The 20,126-nt window shown below is 42.8% G+C and overlaps 1 pseudogene; it reads left to right on the forward strand.

Moving 5' to 3' along the window:
- Positions 1-20,126, forward strand: part of LOC111977934 (formin-2-like) — a 78,351-nt pseudogene that overhangs the window by 19,351 nt on the left and 38,874 nt on the right.

Consider the following 20,126-nt stretch of genomic DNA (forward strand, 5'->3'; position numbering starts at 1 on the left):
GTTATCACATTTTTTTTTACCTTTATATAACTAGGCAAGTCAGTTAAGAACACATTCTTATTTTCAATGACAGCATAGGAACAGTGCCTTGTTCAAGGGCAGATTGACAGAACGACAGATTTGTACCTTGTTAGCTCAGGGATTTGATCTTGCAACCTTTTGGTTACTAGTCCAACGCTCTGACCACTAGGATACGCTGCCACCCCAATCAACCTACCAGGGTAGTTACAAAAAGCACAGGACTGAAATCATCAACATGTATTGATAACATCTTTACTAATGCTGCAGAAATTTGTTAGAAAGCAGTATCCAAATCCATCGGATGTAGTGATCGCAATATAGTAGCAATATCTAGGAAAACCAAAGTTCCAAAGGCTGGGACTAATATAGTTTATAAGAGGCCATACAATAAGTTTTGTAGCGATTCTTATGTTGCTGATGAAAATAATATTTATTGGTCCGTGGTGTGTTATGAGGAGCTACCAGACGCTGCACTTGACACTTCTATGAATTTGCTTATCCCAGTTAAATAATAAGCATGCACCCATTAAGAAAATGACTGTAAAACCTGTTAAATTATTAAAAAGAAGAAGCTACACTATGAAACAAAGATAAATTACATAAATAAGGATTGTAAAAAGCTTTGGAGCACCTACGCTCCGTCATTGATTGAATCAGATGACCCATTCATCACAAAACCCACTGATATTGCCAACTACTTTAATCATTTTTTCATTGACAAGATTATTAAACTTAGGCATGACATGCCAGCAACAAGGCCAAGTATCAGACCAAATTATGAAAGACAAGCATTGTAATTTTGAATTCCATAAAGTGTGGAAGAGGTGAAAAAATTATTCTTGTCTATCAACAATGACAAGCCACCAGGGTCTGACAACTTGGATTGAAAATTATTGAGGATAATAGCGGACGATATTGCCAGTCCTATTTGCCATATCTTCAATTTAAGCCTACTAGAAAGTGTGTGACCTCAGGCCTGGAGGGAAGCAAAAGTTATTCCCTTACCTAAGGATAGTAAAGCCCTCTTTACTGGCTCAAATAGCTGACCAATCAGCCTGTTACCAACCTTTGTAAACTATTGGGGAAAATTGTGTTTTACAGAATACATGCCTGGCCTCTAGGTCACCAGGCTGCTCGTTATGGGGGCACACCTGTCACCATCATTACACGCATCAGCGCATAATGACACTTACCTGGACTCCATCACCTCCTTGATTACCTACCCCATATATGTCACTCCTTTTGGTTTCTTCCCCAGGCGTCATTGTTTCTGTTTCGTGTCTGTGTGTTCGGGTTTCTTGTTTTGTATTATGCTTTGTTTATTGATTAAATTATTCACTCCCTGAACTTGATGACAAACTTTCAGCACGCGTTATAGGGAAGGACATTGAACAAGCACAGCACTATGACTGATGATTGGCTGATAGAAATAGATAATAAAACGATTGTTGGGCTGTTTGCCTCAGCAGCAGCTCATGGGGATCCATAATAAATACCATGAGGCCCTGGTGACAGAGTTCAATGGCTGTGATGGGAGAGAACTGAGAATGCATCAACAACATTGTAGTTACTCCACAATAATGACCTAAATGACAGTGAAAAGTGTCTTGTAGGCACTAAAGTTGTACTGCAAGAAAATACTGCAAAGGAATACACTTAATGTCCTAAATGCAAAGCCTTATGTTTGGGGCAATCCAACACAACACTTCACTGACTAACTGCCTCCTTATTTCCAAGCATGGTGGTGGCTGCATCATGTTATGGGTATGCTTGACATTGGCATAGACAGGAGTTTTTCAGGATAAAAAGAAATGGAATGGAGTTAAGCACAAGAAAAATCCTAGAGTAAAACCTGCTTCAGTCTGCTTTACACCAGACACCGGGAGAGGAATTCACCTTTCAGCAGGACAATAACCTACAATACAAAGCCAAATCTATACTGGAGTTGTGTACCAAGAAGACAGTGAATGTTCCTGAGTGGCCAAGTTATCATTTTGACTTGAATCTGCTTGAAAATCTATGGCCAGACGTGAAAATTGCTATCTAGCCATGAACCCCAACACCATGACAGAGCTTGAAGAACTTGAAGATGTGGCTATCTAATGAAAGTATATTAGTGTTTCATTCATCACTTTGACATTACATAGTTTTTTGTGTAGACCGTTGACAAAATATATATATATATTTTAAACCCATTTAGTAACACAATAAAATGTGAAGAATTCCATGATACGTAGGTCATTGTCAGAAGAAGGTCTATTCTTGATGTCCTGTTGAGCTTTTTAGCTTGTAATGGTATCCTGAACTTCACTTAAAAATATTTGAACTGTAAGCTCAACACAAACTGTAGAGTAACTATAGACATGGCTGGAATATGTGCATCTAACTCTGGGCTCTGCACTCTTCACAAGGCCTCTTTGGAGCTCATTGAGACTTTGATCGCCGTGTGGGTTAAATCTTCGAAGAGTCTCCCCATCTCTGTTCTATCTACCCAGGAGCTACAAGAATGGAGTCTAGACATGTGGCCTTCCCTGATCCTGACCTTCCCCTCAACTTACAATGGTCCATAACCCTGCAACCAAACGCGCTCAGTTGTGGGTGTTTACCCTTTTCACTCAGGGTGTGGCGTGTCACATCCACTAGGTTTTAAGTCTGAGAAATTATTCAAAATATAGCTTTTTTGTGAGCATGTGGTATACTAGGCCTAGAAGGCACATTCCTTAAAGTGTTAATGTAATCCTGCTTGACAGTTTACATCCTTCAAAAAGGGCTTCAAAACATCACTTCATGTAATATTAATATGTACAATGTTTTGTATTTTTTATTGCTGCTGCTGGAAGAGTGGGTCTGAAATAATTGTTTCCTGACAGAATTCATCAAAGTCAGGGAATCTGTCACAAGAGGATAATGGCAGTGATATTCCAGGGCTGGAGCAGATCATCAATGACTTGAGGATAAAGATTGCAGCACTGGAAATACAGCATGCATCTCTGTAGATGGAGGTCCACTCTAAGGAGAGTGGGGATAGGGACAATACTGTGGCCTTAGGGGGTGTCAACCACACATGGAAGAAGAGGATGGAGGTTTCCGTACAGACATCACCTGTGAAGGAGGGCTTTAGATTTGAAGTGCCTTTCAAGGGAGGGTCAATCCCCTCAGCCTCTGTCCCACTGATCTCCTCCTCCTCCCTCCCAAACCCTGGCTTTGTCTGTATCTGCCAACAGCAGCAGCAGAGTGGTACCCAGCCACCACCTCCCCCCACCCCAGATATACCCCCTCCTCTTCTTCCTCCTCATCCTTTACCTCAGCTCTCTGGTGGGGCTGGTCCTCCTCCTCCCCTTCCTCCTCCTTTACCTGGTATGTGCAGAACCTGTCCCCCACCTCCACCCCCTCCCCTGCAGAGCTTTGGACCTCCACCCCCTCTACCAGGTATGGGCCCCCCTCCTCCGCCCACACCCCCCAGCAGTGGACCTCCATCTACCCCAGGCTTTGGCCCTCCTCCCCCTCCCGGAGGTTTCATGGCCTCCATGGCCCAGGAGGCTGGACCCCAGAAGGCCCCCATCGAGCCCCCCAAGCCCATGAAGCCTCTCTACTGGACCAGGATCCAGCTGCATTCTAAAAAGTAATTACTAGTCCACTTTAGTCCAATCACTTTAGATATACACTGAGTGTACAAAACATTACATTGCCAAACATTACATTTGCCTTCAGAATAGCCTCAATTTGTCAGGGAATGGCATTCCACAGGGATGCTGGCCCATGTTGACTCCAATGCTCCCCACTGTTGTGTCAAGTTGACTGGATGTCCTTTGGGTGGTGGGACATTCTTGATAGACACGGGAAACTGCTAAGCGTCAAAAACCCAGCAACGTTGCAGTTCTTGACACAAACCGGTGCGCCTAGCACCTACTACGATAACCCATTCAAAGGCACTTAAATCATTTGTCTTTCCTATGCACCCTCTGAATGGCACAGATATAGTACACAATCCATGTCTCAATTGTCTCAAGGCTTAAAAATCCTTCTTTAACCTGTCTCCTCCGCTTCATTTACACTGATTGAAGTCTATTTAACAAGTGACATCAATAAGGGATCATAGCTTTCACCTGGATTCCCCTAGTCAAGGAAAGAGGTGTTCTTAATGTTTTGTACAGCCAGTGTATATGTTTATCCATATGAGAAAACCATCAACATAACTCATGAATGAGAATACAAAAGATAGAGATGGATCATTGACATGTATGGAGGCTTTCCTTACCAAACTATAGAAGGGGTTTTCTGCTGAAGATAAAGATCAGCCATGTTAGAGATGGGAACCCAGTGTAAAATGAGAGAAAGATGTGGGAAAAGAGTGTGATGAGATGGTGTTTGAGTTGAAACGGGTGTTGTGATGTGCTTTGGTACTGATGTACTTGGTCCGACTTCACACATAAAGATGTCATGCATGCTATAATACTGTAGTACTGTGACATGTCAGAAAATAAGTCCACCTTATAATAACTAGTGGACATAGTGGTGGGTTTATAGGAAGTTATTGGAAATGTAATGTACTGTACAGTAATTGTCTGAAGAGGTACTGTGGTACTGCTCTCTGCATTCTGGGGCTCGGTAAAGCACAACATGTCAGACATTTTGAATTGTAAGTTTGAGGTACACTCTTAGAAAAAAGGGTTCCAAAATGATTCTTTGGCTGTCCCCATTGGAGAACCCATTTTGGTTCCAGGTAGAACCATTTTGGGTTCCATGTAGAACCCTCTGTGGAAATGGTTTTATATGGAAGCCAAAACTGTTCAACCTAGAACCAAAAGTGTTCTACCTGGAACCAAACAGGGTTCTTCAAAGGGTTCTCTTATGGGGACAGCCGAAGAACCCTTTTAGGTTTTAGATAGCACCTTTCTTCTAAGAGGGTATACATCAACAGGATAAAGATCCAATGATAGAGATATAATACAGATCTTTCTGTCTTCTACTTGAGGGATGCGAGTGGTTCTCTGGTCTGGGAGAAGATCGAGGAGCCATCAGTGGATTTTGATGAGTTTGTCGAGTTATTCTCCAAAAGTGCTATGAAGGAGAAGAAGAAGCCAATATCAGACACCATCACCAAGTCCAAGGCCAAACCGGTACTGTACATTGTGTGTGCTCTTCCCTCTAGAGGGACTACCTCTGTGTATTCAGAGGTATACAGACAAACTTGAATGAACGACGAAGAGCAGAACCCCATGCTGATTCACTTTTCATACTCGCTCAGTCAGAGCTGCAGTGAAGAACATACACTATATATACAAAGTACACTACCGGTAGAAAGTTTTAGAACACCTACTCATTCAAGGGTTTTCTTTATTTTTACTATTTTCTACATTGTTGAATAATAGTGAAGACATCAAAACTATGAAATAACACATATGGAATCATGTAGTAACCAAAAATGTGTTAAATCAAAATATATTTTATATTTGAGATTCTTCAAATAGCCACCCTTTGCCTTGATGACAACTTTGCACGCTCTTGACATTCTCTCAACCAGCCTCACCTGCAATGATTTTCCAACAGCTTTGAGTTCCACATATGCTGAGCACTTGTTGGCTGCTTTTCCTTCACTCTGCGGTCTGACTCATCCCAAACTATCTCAATTTTGTTGAGGTCGGGGAATTGTGGAGGCCAAGTCATCTGATGCAGCACTCCAGCACTATCCTTCTTGGTAAAATAGCCCTTACACAGCCTGGAGGTGTGTCGCGTCATTGTCCAGTTGAAAAACAAATTGCAGTCCCATGAAGCCCAAACCAGATGGGATGGCATATCGCTGCAGAATGCTGCGGTAGCCATTCTGGTAATAATGCCTTTAATTCTAAATAAATCACAGACAGTGTGACCAGCAAAGCACCCCCACACCATAAAACCTCCTCCATGCTTTACGGTGGGAAATACACCGTAATATGCGGAGATCATCCATTTACCCACACCAAATCTCACAAGGACACGGTGGTTGGAACCAAAAATCTCCAATTTGGACTCCAGACCAAAGGACACATTTCTATCGGTCTAATGTAAATTGCTCGTGTTTCTTGGCCCAAGCAAGTCTCTTATTTGTATTGGTGTCCTTTAGTAGTGGTTTCTTTGCAGCAATTCAACCACGAAAGCCTGATTCACAGTCTCCTCTGAAAAGTTGATGTTGAGACGTATCTGTTACTTGAACTCTGTGAAGAATTTATTTGGCCTGCAATTTCTGATGTGCAGTTAACTCTAATGAACTTATCCTCTGAAGCAGAAGTAACTCTGGGTCTTCCATTCCTGTGGCGGTCCTTAGAGACAGTTTCATCATAGTGCTTTATGGATTTTGTGACTGCACTTGAAGAAACATTCAAAGTTCTTGAAATTTTCCAGATTGACTGACCTTCATGTCGTAAAGTGATGATGGACTGTCGTTTCTCTTTGCTTATTTGAGCTTTTCTTGCCAACGTATGAACTTGGTCTTTTACCAAATTGCGCTATCTTCTGTATAACCCCCTTACCTTGTCACAACACAACTGATTGGCTCAAACGCAATAAGAAAGAAATAAACTCCACTAATTCACTTTTAACGAGGCACATCTGTTAATTGAAATGCATTCCAGTTGACTACCTCATGAAGCTGGATGAGAGAATGCCAAGAGTGTGCAAAGTTGTCATCAAGGCAAAGTGGCTACTTTGAAGAATCTCAACTATAAAATATTTTGATTTGTTTTACACGTTTTTGGTTGCTACATGATTCCATATATGTTATTTCGTAGTTTTGATGTCTTCACTATTATTCTACAATGTGAAAACAGTAAAGATAAAGAAAAACTCTTGAATGAGTAGGTGTTCTAAAACTTTTGACCGGTAGTGTATGTGTACACCCATTCAAAGTATTTCAGCCACACCCGTTGCTGACAGGTGTATACAATTAAGCACACAGCCATTCAATCTCCATAGAAAATCATTGGCAGTAGAAGGGCCTTACTGAAGATCTCAGTGACTTTCAATGTGACACTGTCATAGGATGCCACTTTTCCAATAAGTCTGTTTGGAAAGTTTCTGCCCAGCTTGAGCATCCCCGGTCAACTGTAAGTGCAGTTACTGTGAGGTGTAATGTCTAGGATCAACAACGGCTCAGCCATGAAGTGGTATGCCACACAAGCTCACAGAACGGGACTGCCAAGTGCTGAAGCGCATAACAAATTCTGTCCTCTGTTGCAACACTCACTATTGAGTTACAAACTGCCTCTGGAAGCAACGTCAGCACAAGAACTGTTCGTTCTTGTGCTGACGGAGCTTCATCAAATGGGTTTCCATGGTCTTGCAGCTGCATACAACCCTACGATCACCATGCGCAATGCCAAACGTCGGCTGGAGTGGTGTAAAGCTCACCGCCATTGGACTCTGGAGCAGTGGAAACGTGTTCTCTGGAGTGATGAATCATGCTTCACCATCTGGCAGTCCGATGGACAAATTTGAGTTTGGCGGAAGCCAGGGGAACGCTACCTGCCCGAATGCATAGTGCCAATTGTAAAGTTTGGTGGAGGAGGAATAAGGGTCTGGGGCTGTTTTTTCATGGTTCTGGCTAGGCCCCTTAGTTCCAGTGAATGATAATCTTAATACAGCATACAATGACATTCTAGATGATTCTTTCCTTCCAATTTTGTGGCAACAGTTTGGGGAAGGCCCTTTCCTGTTTCAGCATGACAATGCCTCCGTGCACATAGCGAGGTCCACTGTCACGACTGTCCTCTCCTTGTTCGGGCGGCGTTCGGCGATCGACGTCACCGGCTTTCTAGCCATCACCGCTCCATTTTTCATATATCCATTTGTCTTGTCTTGTTTCCATACACACCTGGTTTTCATTTCCCCAATCAATCTACTTGTATTTAACCCTCTGTTTAACCCTCATGTGTAATTGTTTCATGTGATGTTAGTTTACGCGCTTTACTTTTATGTTCCGTTTTTTGAGTGCATTTGATTTATGTAGTGCTGTCGTTTTTTGGAACTATAATAAAAGTGTGCCTGTTCATTATACTCTGCTCTTCTGCACCTGACTTTGCCTCCAATACACCATTGACATCCACACAATCAATCAATCAAATGTATTTACAAAGCCCTTCTTACATCAGCTGATATCTCAAAGTGCTGTACAGAAACCCAGCCTAAAACCCCAAACAGCAAGCAATGCAGGTGTAGAAGCACGGTAGCTAGGAAAAACTGCCTAGAAAGGCCAAAACCTAGGAAGAAACCTAGAGAGGAACCAGGCTATGGGGGGTGGCCAGTCCTCTTCTGGCTGTGCTGGGTGGAGATTAAAACAGAACATGGCCAAGTTCAAATGTTCATAGATGACTAGCAGGGTCAAATAATAATAATCACAGTGGTTGAAGAGGGTGCAACAGGTCAGCACCTCAGGAGTAAATTGTCCAATTGGCCTTTCATAGCCGATCATTCAGAGTATCTCTACCGCTCCTGCTAGAGAGTTGAAAACAGCAGGTCTGGGAAAGGTAGCATGTCCGGTGAACAGGTCAGGGTTCCATAGCCGCAGGCAGAACAGTTGATACTGGAGCAGGAGCAAGACCAGGTGGCCCAGGGACAGCAAGGTGTCATCAGGCCAGGTAGTCCTGAAGGCATGTTCCTAGGGCTCAGGTTCTCCGAGAGAAAGAAAGAAAGAGAAAGAGAGAAAAAATTAGAGAGAGCATACTTAAATTCACACAGGACACAGGATAGACAGGATAAATACTCCAGATATAACAGACTGACCCTAGCCCCCCGACACACAAACTATTGCAGCATAAATACTGTAGACTGAGACAGGAGGGGTCGGGCGATACAGAAATGGTTTGTCAAGATTGTTGTGGAAGAGCTTGACTGGCCTGCACAGAGCCCTGACCTTAACGCCATCGAACACCTTTGGGATGAATTGGAACGGCGAAGTCAGGCCTAATCGCCCAACATCAGTGCCCAACCTCACCGATGCTCTTATGGCTGAATAGAAGCAAGTCCCCACAGCAATGTTCTAACATTTGGTGGGAAGCCTTCCCAGAGGAGTGGAGGCTGTTATAGCAACAAAGAGGGGACCAACTCCATATTAATGCCCAAGATTTTGGAATTAGATGTTCGACGAGCAGGTGTCCACATACTTTGGTCATGTAGTGTATGGGTGGATTCAATCAACCAACCGACCATACAACATTCATCACTTTGATATGAACAACAACGTTTATGGTAATAATGTGATAACATTTGTAAAGCATGTGTATGCATTACTCGAAAATGCTAAACGTGTCTCTTACAGTATATCTTCTCATATCCCAGATTGTACTGGATAAACAGCATGTCTTGGTCGACAAATAGATGTGTTATCATCTTTCTGCCCTTTCTGACCTTCTCCCTTTGTGGGTGAATGTGGACTGGCGACTTTACACTAAATTAGCCCACATTGTTATACTTAATGTTAGATGTGAAACTGTAGAGAAAGAATACTGTACTCAGGCCTTAAGTTTTAGTTGCATTATCAGAAGTCTGCGTTTCTCTTCTGCCTCTGAGTACTTTTTCACATTAACAAATGTTGTTTTGTTATAATTTATTCTCTTTTATGGTCTAACGGAGACCAAATTTGCCCTCTGGCATGTTATGCAGAGCTTTGTGGGTTTCGTAGAAATCGGTGTTGACCAACGATGAAAATACCGTATTATTGGAATGATTGACTCATGACATAAATAAAATATCAAAGGATGATTGATGTAAATTAAAGATCTTTTTAAACCAGGGATTCAAATTCTGCACGTGGTTTGTATGAAAACTGAAATCCTTTTTATTTTTATTATTATCAATCGAACCATATTCACATCAGGAAAACGTTTTTGAATGGTCAATTTGCTGTAAATTAATAAAAGAGTTTATGATTAAAATGTTATTATATTCTCCAGGGGAAGAGTTATTCTGTAGATCCTGTAAAAAATTATATACAATGTGATATAATGATCTTCACTATGAACACATCAGACAATATTATCTGCAGTGTAGTACCACCATTATGCACCTATAATTGCTCATGCTGTGTGTCTTTTAGCATTGAAATTAAATTATGTCCACAGTGTGTTTGGAAACCATTTAGCTAGATATATAGGCAGGAGTTCAGTGATGTAACTGACTCCATGTTCAATTATTATATTTTTATCTCCACTGTGGGTTGGGTGATCTGGAGCACATCAAAGTGGTATGCCTGAGGCTGGGGTTTACTATCTACACTCACCACACAACCTTATTACCCAGCAGTCACTCTGCATACTCAGCCTGACTCTGGTCACAGGGAGAACCTACAGTAAACCATACAGGGGTACAATCTTAATTTAATCACTCTGTTGTCACAGACAATTGTCCTGAAGAACAGGAAATGCACACTTGTAGTGTATTCTAGGTTTTAAAGGCCTCTAAAGTTTGTAATTTCCACTTTAAAATGTCAGACTTGATTTGTCCTAACTAAAAATGTCCTAACTAAAAATCAACCCCTACAAAAATGTCAATGAATTATAATCCACATATTAATTCAGATGCACATGTCCTGTTGCGGCAGGATTATTTTCATGTTGTGATAAACTGGTCAAATTAAGATCGAACATCTGTACTGTACATGATACTGTCCATGGCTGTTGGTTTATTAATATATATTTAAATATATATTGAAACTTCATCAGCAGTTGTAAATGTATGTATGATTTACTTGGCACAATATAGTGGCATATAGTAAAAGAGAGTGATGATGGATAATTATTGTACAAGATAAACAATATTTTGAGCAGTTAACTTAATATATTTGTGATCTGCCAATCTATTCTCACATTGTTGTTGAGACATTTGACTTTTAAATACTCAAATGTCTTGCCATTGATACCCAGCCTGCAATTTGTGGTTTGTGTAAAACGTAATTTGTTGAACATCTAATCACAGAAAAAAGAGCAAAATGAACGTATACTACTGTATATTTAGTGGGCAATATTTGGAAATGCTTTCCTACTTATCTCCATATGAACTGCATTATCAGCGTGACGGGTTCAAGTGATAAATAAGTCGAGATGTCTCTAAGATCTACAAATTCTAGATCCCCTCATCGAAAATATGATATATTGTATGTGGAGAACTGAACTAGAAGGGAAAATTGACAATCACATTAATTCGACTAGACAAGTTTATAATTTGCATAATGTTTGTAGGATAAGTGGCAACAATTCATTTCCAATAAAATGAAAAGATAAAGGGAGATAGAGATTCAGTTATGGCCTGTTTTGGACTCATTCTAAAGCTTGATCCTCTGTTCTCTCTCTCTGTTCTCTCTCTCTCAGGTGGTGAAGCTGTTGAACACCAAGCGATCACAGAACGTGGGGATCCTCATGTCTAGCATCCACTTGGACATGAAGGACATCCAGAGTGGTGAGTGGTGATGCTCCACCTCAACCCACCTCACTCAACAAAGCATCATGAAATCATTGCAAGCGGTTTTGCCGAGGAAGTTTCCTCAACTAAAGTTTCTCGGACAATGCATTGACCTCTCAACACTATATATATTTTATATATATATAAAAAATATTTAAAAAAATATTTACCCCTTTTTCGAACCCAATTAGTTGTTACAGTCTTGTCCCATCACTGCAATGGAGGTCGAGAGCCGTGCGTCCTCCGATACACGACCCCGCCAAGCAGCACTGTTTTGCTTCTTGACACATTGCTCGCTTAACCCAGAAGCCAGCCGCACCAATGTGTCGGAGGAAACACGGTACACCTGACGACCATGTCAGTGTGCATTGCGCCCGGCCTGCCGACACCTCCCCTAACCTGGACGACGCTGGGACAATTGAATGCCGCCTCATGAGTCTCCCAGTCGCGACTAGCTGCGACACAGCCTGGGATCGAACCTGGATCTGCTGTGATGCATTAGACCGCTGCGCCACTCGGGAGGCCCCAACCTCTCTACACTTTTGATGCATAGTGCATTAGGAAAGTATTCAGACCTGTTGACTTTTTCCACATTTTGTTATGTTACAGTCTTATTCAATCTCCACACAATACTAAAAAATTAACCCATTTTAGACATTTTTGCAAATGTACAGCAATATCTTATATAGTATACATACATTTTCAGACCCTTTGCTATGAGACTCAAAATTGAGCTCATGTGCATCCTGTTTCCATTGATCATCATTGGGATGTTTATACAACTTGATTGGAGTCCACCTGTGCTAAATTCAATTCATTGGACATGATTTGGAAAGGCACACGCCTGTCTGTATAAGTTTCCACAGTTGACAGTGCATGTCAGAGCATCATTCTTAAATGGAAGAACTTTGGAACCACCAACAAGGGCCTTGGTCAGGGAGGTGACCAAGAACCCAATGGTCACTCTGACAGAGCTCCAGAGTTCCTCTGTGAAGATGGGAGAACCTTCAAGAATGACAACCATCTCTGCAGCACGCCACCAATTAGGCATTTATGTTAGAGTGGCCAGGTTGAAGCCACTCCTCAGTAAAAGGCACTTGACAGCCCGCTTGGAGTTTGCAAAAAGGCACCTAAAGGACTCTCAGACCTTGAGAAACAAGATTCCCTGGTCTAATGAAACCAAGATTGAACTCTTTGGCCTGAATACCAAGCATCATGTCTGGAGGAAACCTGGCACCGTCCCTACGGTGAAGCATGGTGGTGGCAGCATCATGCTGTGGGGATGTTTTTCAGCAGCAGGAACTGGGAGACTAGTCAAGATTGAGGGAAAGATGAACGGAGCAAAGTACAGAGAGATCCTTGAGGAAAAACCTGTTCCAGAGTGCTCAGGACCTCAGAATGGGCGAAGGTTCACCTTCCAACAGAACAACGACCCTAAGCGCACAGCCAAGACAATGCAGGAGTGGCTTCGGGTCAAGTCTTTGAATGTTCTTGAGTGGCCCAGCCAGAGCCCGGACTTGAACCCGATCAAAAATATCTGGAGAGACCTGAAAATAGCTGTGCAGCAATGCTCCAAATCCAACCTGACAGAGCTTGAGAGGATCTGCAGAGATTCATGGGAGAAACTCCCCAAATACAGGTGTGCCTGTATACCCAAGAAGACTCAACGCTGTAATCGCTGCCAAAGGTGCTTCAACAAAGTACTGACTAAAGGGTCTGAATACTTATGTAAGTGTAATATTTCAGTTTTAAAAATGTTATATATTTGCAAAAATTTATACAATCTTGTTATTGCTTTGTCATTACGGGGTATTGTGTGTAGATTGATGAGGGATTTTTTTTTTGTTACCCAAAAAGTCAAGGGGCCTGAATACTTTCCGAATGCACTGTATGTGTTACAAGGTTATTATAGTAAACTTTAAATTAAATTAAAACTAATCATGAAAAAACTATTTAATAAACTGAAATTAAAAAAATGAACAAACTTGTTGGAAAAAATACAACTATACTGGAACTAAAGTACAATAAAAACCATCATGAATTACGGTCCTTTAAAAAAAAAACGTTTTATGTTTGGCAAACATTTTACGAGGTTTCAAGTTATTATTTTTTATGGAGTTTAAGCTCCTGAATCTGTCAGGTCACATTGAGATTGGGCGCATTTGAGTTGTAAGGCTGACAATAGACGAAAGTCCAGGATTGAAGTCGGTGGAGATGCAACTGCGACAGCCAAAAGTCAGACACTACTGTGGTTTTCAACAGCAAGACTAAGATCAACATGGTAGAGTTGGCATTGTTTATAAAAAAAATGCATTTCTCTCTGTCTCCAACCCCATAACGCACACTCACAAACTGAAATAATATGTGTGTACATTGTATATGTGTACATTAGTGAGAGAGGGAGAAAGCCTCAAATATCACATTCATTTCTATATATCCACATCCAATCCCAAATGGACCCCTAAGCCCTACTCCCTAGGCACTTGTGGACATCTGAGAGGATTTGAATGGTTTGAGCAACATGGTGAAACTTCCACATGTCTATCAGAGGTCAAGGTGGATCTATTACCATATATCTTACACCTGTCAAATCCTCTTGGATCTCCACAAGTGCATAGGGTGTAGGGTTTAGGGGTCCATTTGGGATTGCTCTCCACTGTATAAACGAATCGTGGTAAATATGGTTCCTGTTTCAGTCATATCTTTGATCACATTCCCATGGGTCAAACCAAAGAAAACAAATGATTTATGATTTGTTGGCAATAGAACCTCCCACAATACAGGCCATAGCTGCAAGATGAAGTGGTTGAAGAGCGTGACCGTTGATCACATTATTTTTGTAAGTTCGTACAGTTGAAGTCGGAAGTTTACATACACCTCGGCCAAAAACATTTAAACTCAGTTTTTCACAATTCCTGACATTTAATCTGAGTAAAAATTCCCTGTCTTAGGTCAGTTAGGACCACCACTTTATTTTAAGAATGTGAAATGTCAGAATAATAGTAGAGAATTATTTATTTCAGCTTTTATCATCACATTCCCAATGGGTCAGAAGTTTACATACACTCAATGAGTATTTGGTAGCATTGCCTTTAAATTGTTTAACTTGGGTCAAACATTTCGGGTAGCCTTCCACTAGCTTCCCACAATAAGTTGGGTGAATTTTGGCCCATTCCTCCTGACAGAACTGGTGTAACTGAGTCAGGTTTGTAGGCCTCCTTGCTCGCACACACTTTTTCAGTTCTGCCCACAAATTGTCTATACAATTGAGGTCAAAGCTTTGTGATGGCCATTCCAATACCTTGACATTGTTGTCCTTAAGCCATTTTGCCAGAACTTTGGATGTATGCTTGGGGTCATTGTCCATTTGGAAGACCCATTTGCGACCAAGCTTTAACTTCCTGACTGATGTCTTGAGATGTTGCTTCAATATATCCACATAATTTTCCTACCTCATGATGCCATCTATTTTGTGAAGTTCACCAGTCTCTCCTGCAGCAAAGCACCCCCACAAGAGGATGCTGCCACCCCCGTGCTTCACGGTTGGGATGATGTTCTTGGGCTTGCAAGGCTCTCCCTTTTTCCAAACATAACGATGGTCATTATGGCCAAACAGTTCTATTTTTGTTTCATCAGACCGGTGGACATTTCTCCAAAAAGTATTATCTTTGTCATGCTTGATCTTAGTCTGGCTTTTTATGGCGGTTTTGGAGCAGTTGCTTCTTCCTTGCTGAGCGGCCTTTCAGGTTATGTCAATATAGGACTCGTTTAACTGTGGATATAAATACTTTTGTACCTGTTTACTCCAGCATCTTACTCCAGCATCAAGGTCCTTTGCTGTTGTTCTGGGATTGATTTGCACTTTTCACCCCAAAGTACGTTCATCTCTAGGAGACAGAACGCGTCTCCTTCCTGAGCGGTATGACGGCTGCGTGGTCCCATGGTGTTGTACTTGCATACTATTGTTTGTACAGATGAACGTGGTACCTTCAGGCGTTTGGAAATTTCTCCCAAGGATGAACCAGACTTGTGGAGGTCTACAATTTTGTTTCTGAGGTCTTGGCTGATTTCTTTTGACTTTCCCATGATGTCAAGCAAAGAGGCACTGAATTTGAAGTTAGGCCTTGAAATACATCCACAGGTACACCTCCAATTGACTCAAATTATGTCAATTAGCCTATCAGAAGCTTCTAAAGCCATGACATAATTTTCTGGAATTTTCCAAGCCGTTTAAAGGCATAGTCAACTTAGTGTATGTAAACTTCTGTCCCACTGGAATTGTGATACAGTGAATGATAAGTGAAATAATCTGTCTGTAAACAATTGTTGTAAAAATTACTTGTGTCATGCACAAAGTAGATGTCCTAACCAACTTGCCAAAACTATAGTTTGTTTACAAGAAATTTGTGGAGTGGTTGAAAAACAAGTTTTCATGACCCCAGCCTAAGTGTATGTAAATTTCCGACTTCAACTGTAGGTGCAAGTCAGCCAATATGTATCCCCATAATGCAACACACTTTGAAAGGTGATGACCAATAATGGTAACAATGAAGTACATGACTGTCATTGTTTTCAAATAAAATTGTAGAAAAGGTTTTAAAAAATTGCTTCTTAGCAAAGTGACATTTCTGAAGCAAGAATTTTGCTAAAACTGTCTGGGAGTGGTCTGAGTGGGAAACAGAAAGTGGAAAACAGAAAACGCTGTGTTATTTGCAGAGATGTTTGGAACTCTTTTTTTATTATTGGTCTCTTAACTAATTTACCCCCTGGTGATGTCTCCTGACAGGCCAAAACTCCATTCCACCAAAACAGGTTGAAATTCCAGCTATTACATTTTTTATTTAACTAGGCAGGTCAGTTAAGAACAAATTCTTATGTTCATTGACGGCCTACCCCGGCCAAACCCAGACGATGCTGGGCCAATTGTGCACCGCCCTATGGGACTCCAAATCACGGCCGGATGTGATACAGCCTGGATTTGGAACCAGGGACTGTGATGACAACTCTTGCACTGAGATGCAGTGCCTTATACTACTGCGCCACTCGGGAACAATCTTTTAGTGTGTAAATATACATAAAACACAGAAAAATCACGTTTTTGTCTGCACTGGGCCTTTAAACCTAACCTATGACCTGACCCATCACCATTTATGATGTGTCGTTTTTGCGATGTCCCTTCTTGCCACTGCCCCACAGTGGCAAGAAGGGACATCGCAAAAACGACACATCATAATTGGCTCCTAGCCTCCCACGCACAGGCTACATTCTGTCCCTAACACTAAAACTGAAACGAAATAGAAATCTAAAACAAATAGATTTTTTAAAATAAAACTTTAATTAAAATAACTAGTAAATCAGATCAGAAAACAAACTTAAACTAAACTTAATTAAAAATAATAATAATCTTAAAACGAATAAAAATAAAAGCTAATATTAAAGCACAAAACTATAAGCTTGATGTGTTACCCTCAACTGAGAGGCCTCATTATTGGGTTATAACTAGACTTTGAAGTATTAAGGATGTATGATTATCTTTGTCTCTGTGTTTCCATCTTTCATTTAGTTTACTATATTCTCTTTAATCCTGCTCTCTCTCTTTCTTTCTCTAATCTATTGTCACTCTGCTCCTTAGTCTAAATGACCTTGTTAAAGCGGAACTACTCCAGACTTTAATGAGAATGGATTCTCCTCCTGTTATAGTCCTCTGATTGCCTCGCCATTCATCCCTCATCCGTGTGTCTAGACACTGCTTACAGGATCTACGCTGGGGACAGTATGTCTATCGTATCAGTCCTCTCTATAGGCTTATCTCAACGGGAGAATGTGTTGAAATAAATTTAGAGGATGAAAAAATACTTTCAGTGTAAACTTAAACGACAAAAATCAAATAGAAACTATGTAGAAAAGATAATGATCTCTATAATCTTTTGTTGCGTTACAAAGTGGGTGTGAAATAGATTGAATTCTATTTTTTTGTCATTGATCTACACAATATACTACATAATGTCAAAGTGAAAAGAAAACCCACACATTTTTACAAATGAATACGTTTTTTTAAATTAAATAGTAATTTCGTAAGTATTCACCCCCTTTGTTTAGGGGGTGAATTAGTTATTAGTTCAGAAGTCAAATGTGTCTTAACAAATTACATAAGTTATATAGACTCACTCTGTTGGAAATAATAAGGGTTGACATGACTACCCCTTCCTCTGTACCCATAAATACAACATCTATAAGGTACTTCAGTCAAGTATTGAATTTCAAGCACAGAATCAACTACAAAGACCAGGGAGTTTTTCTAAAGCCTTATAAAGAAGGGCAGTGATTAGAAGATGGGTAACAATACAAAATTGGTCTCATGAAGCCATACTCAAATCTACATTCAGTTAAATGTTTTGCAGAAGTGGGCATTATTAATATATTTTGTACTTACTCTTTGGTCTGTGTATGTTTTTTCACCTCTTAACCCTTATGATGGGTTGCGACTCAAAAGACACCTCAATTGGTGGGTAACAGAGCAAAAAGGTTTGGAAACCCCTGTATTAGAGGTTACAGTATATCATAGGGGATGATATTGGGATGTTCAGAATGATGTGGGAATCATCCAGACTGTCACGATCGTCGTAAGAACATTCGGACCAAAGCGCAGCGTGATATGGGTTCCACATATTTATTGAAGTGAAACGCACAAAACAATAAAGAACAAACGAAACGTGATGTCAATGAAGTGCTCACAGGTAACTACACATAAACAAGATCCCACAAAACACAGTGGGGCAATGGCTGCCTAAATATGATCCCCAATCAGAGACAACGACAAAAAGCTGCCTCTGATTGGGAACCATACCAGGCCAACATAGAAATAAATAACCTAGATTACCCACCCTAGTCACACCCCAATCTAACCAAAATAGACAATAAAAATGCTCTCTATGGTCAGGGCGTGACAGTAGTCCCCCCCCACAAGGTGCGGACTCCGGCCACAAAACCTGACTCTAAGGGGAGGGTCAGGGTGGGCATCTAGCGTCGGTGACGGCTCTGGTGCGGGACGAAGAAACCCTCTCATCCCGCGGATCCATCCATGGATCTGGGCTGTCCGCCGTGCCTGGACTGGGCATCGGCGCAGAAGAAGGCTCCGGCATTGGGAGCTGAGCTGGCCGCCGTGCGTGACTGGGCACCGGGTGGAGAGGAAGGCTCCCGCTTCGAGCTGGGCTGGTCGCCGTGTCCGGACTGGATACTGGCGCTGAGGAAGGCTCCGGCCATGGAGCTGGACTGGCACCGTACCCGGACTGGGCACCGGCGCAGAGGAATGCTCCTGCCCTGGGAGCTGGACTGGACACCGTACCCGGACTGGGCACCGGCGCAAGGGGAAGGCTCCTGCCATGGAGCGGGACTGGGACCCTTGCCTGGAAGCTCCGCCGTTGACCATGCGCAGGAGGTTCCGGACCGTGGACCGTCGCAGGACGGTTGCGGACCGTGGACCGTCGCAGGAGCTTCCGGACCGTGGACCGTCGCCAGGAGCTTCCGGACCGTGGACCGTCGCAGGAGGTTCCGGACCGTGGACCGTCGCAGGAGGTTCCGGACCGTGGACCGTCGCAGGAGGTTCCGGACCGTGGACCGTCGCAGGAGGTTCGGACCGTGGACCGTCGCAGGAGGTTCCGGACCGTGACCGTCGCAGGAGGTTCCGGACCGTGGACCGTCGCAGGAGGTTCCAGACGTGGACCGTCGCAGGAGGTTCCAGACCGTGGAGTCGACGTGACCGTCCGCAGGAGGTTCCAGACCGTGACCGTCGCAGGAGGTTCCGGACCGTGGACCGTCATAGGGAGGTTCCGGACTGGGGAGCGTCGCCGGAAGCTCTGGACTGTGAACCGTCGCTGGAAGCTCTGGACCATGATGCGCACTGGAGGCCTAGTGTGTGGAGCCGCGTACAGGGTCACCGGACTGGTGACACGCACCTCAGGGCGAGTGCGGGGAGCAGGCACAGGACGTACCGGACTGGGAAGGCCGCACTGGAGGCCTAGTGTGTGGAGCCGGCACAGGTGGTACCGGACTGGTGACACCACACTTTAGGGCAAGTGCGAGGAGCTTGCCAGACGTACAGGGCTGGGGAGGCGTACTGGAGACCTGGTGCGTGAGCCGGCACTGATTTTACCAGACTGATAGCACGCTCCTCGGGACGAATACGGAGAGCTGATCAGGTGGCATCAAACTGATAACACGCTCCTTAGGGCGAATGTCGTGCACCATACACCAACACAACAACTCTCTCATTTCTCTCTCCTCAATTTCTCCATCAACTCACTGACGGTCCTCTGACTCTCTCCGTTTCACTCTCCTCAATTCTCTGTTTCTCCCAGACTGGCTCTGGTTCACTCCTCGGCTCCGCCGACCACCCGTGTGCCTCCCCCCAAAAATTGGGGCTGTTTTGGGAATTTCTATGTGGCCGCAAACCTCGGCGTCGTCGCTGACCTCCCTTATCTTGCGTCTGCTTCCAAGGAAGGCTTTCATGTCCTCCATAATTTTCCTGCAAGTCCAGGATATCTTCTCCTCCTTGATCTCCTCCCAAGTCCAGGATACCTTCTCCTCCTGGGCACGCTGCTTGGTCCGATACCCTGATTTCTGTCACGATCGTTCGTAAGAAATATTCGGACCAAAGCGCAGCGTGATATGGGTTC

Source organism: Salvelinus sp. IW2-2015, linkage group LG18 (assembly GCF_002910315.2).
Source record: "Salvelinus sp. IW2-2015 linkage group LG18, ASM291031v2, whole genome shotgun sequence".
NCBI classification, from domain to species: Eukaryota; Metazoa; Chordata; class Actinopteri; order Salmoniformes; family Salmonidae; genus Salvelinus; species Salvelinus sp. IW2-2015.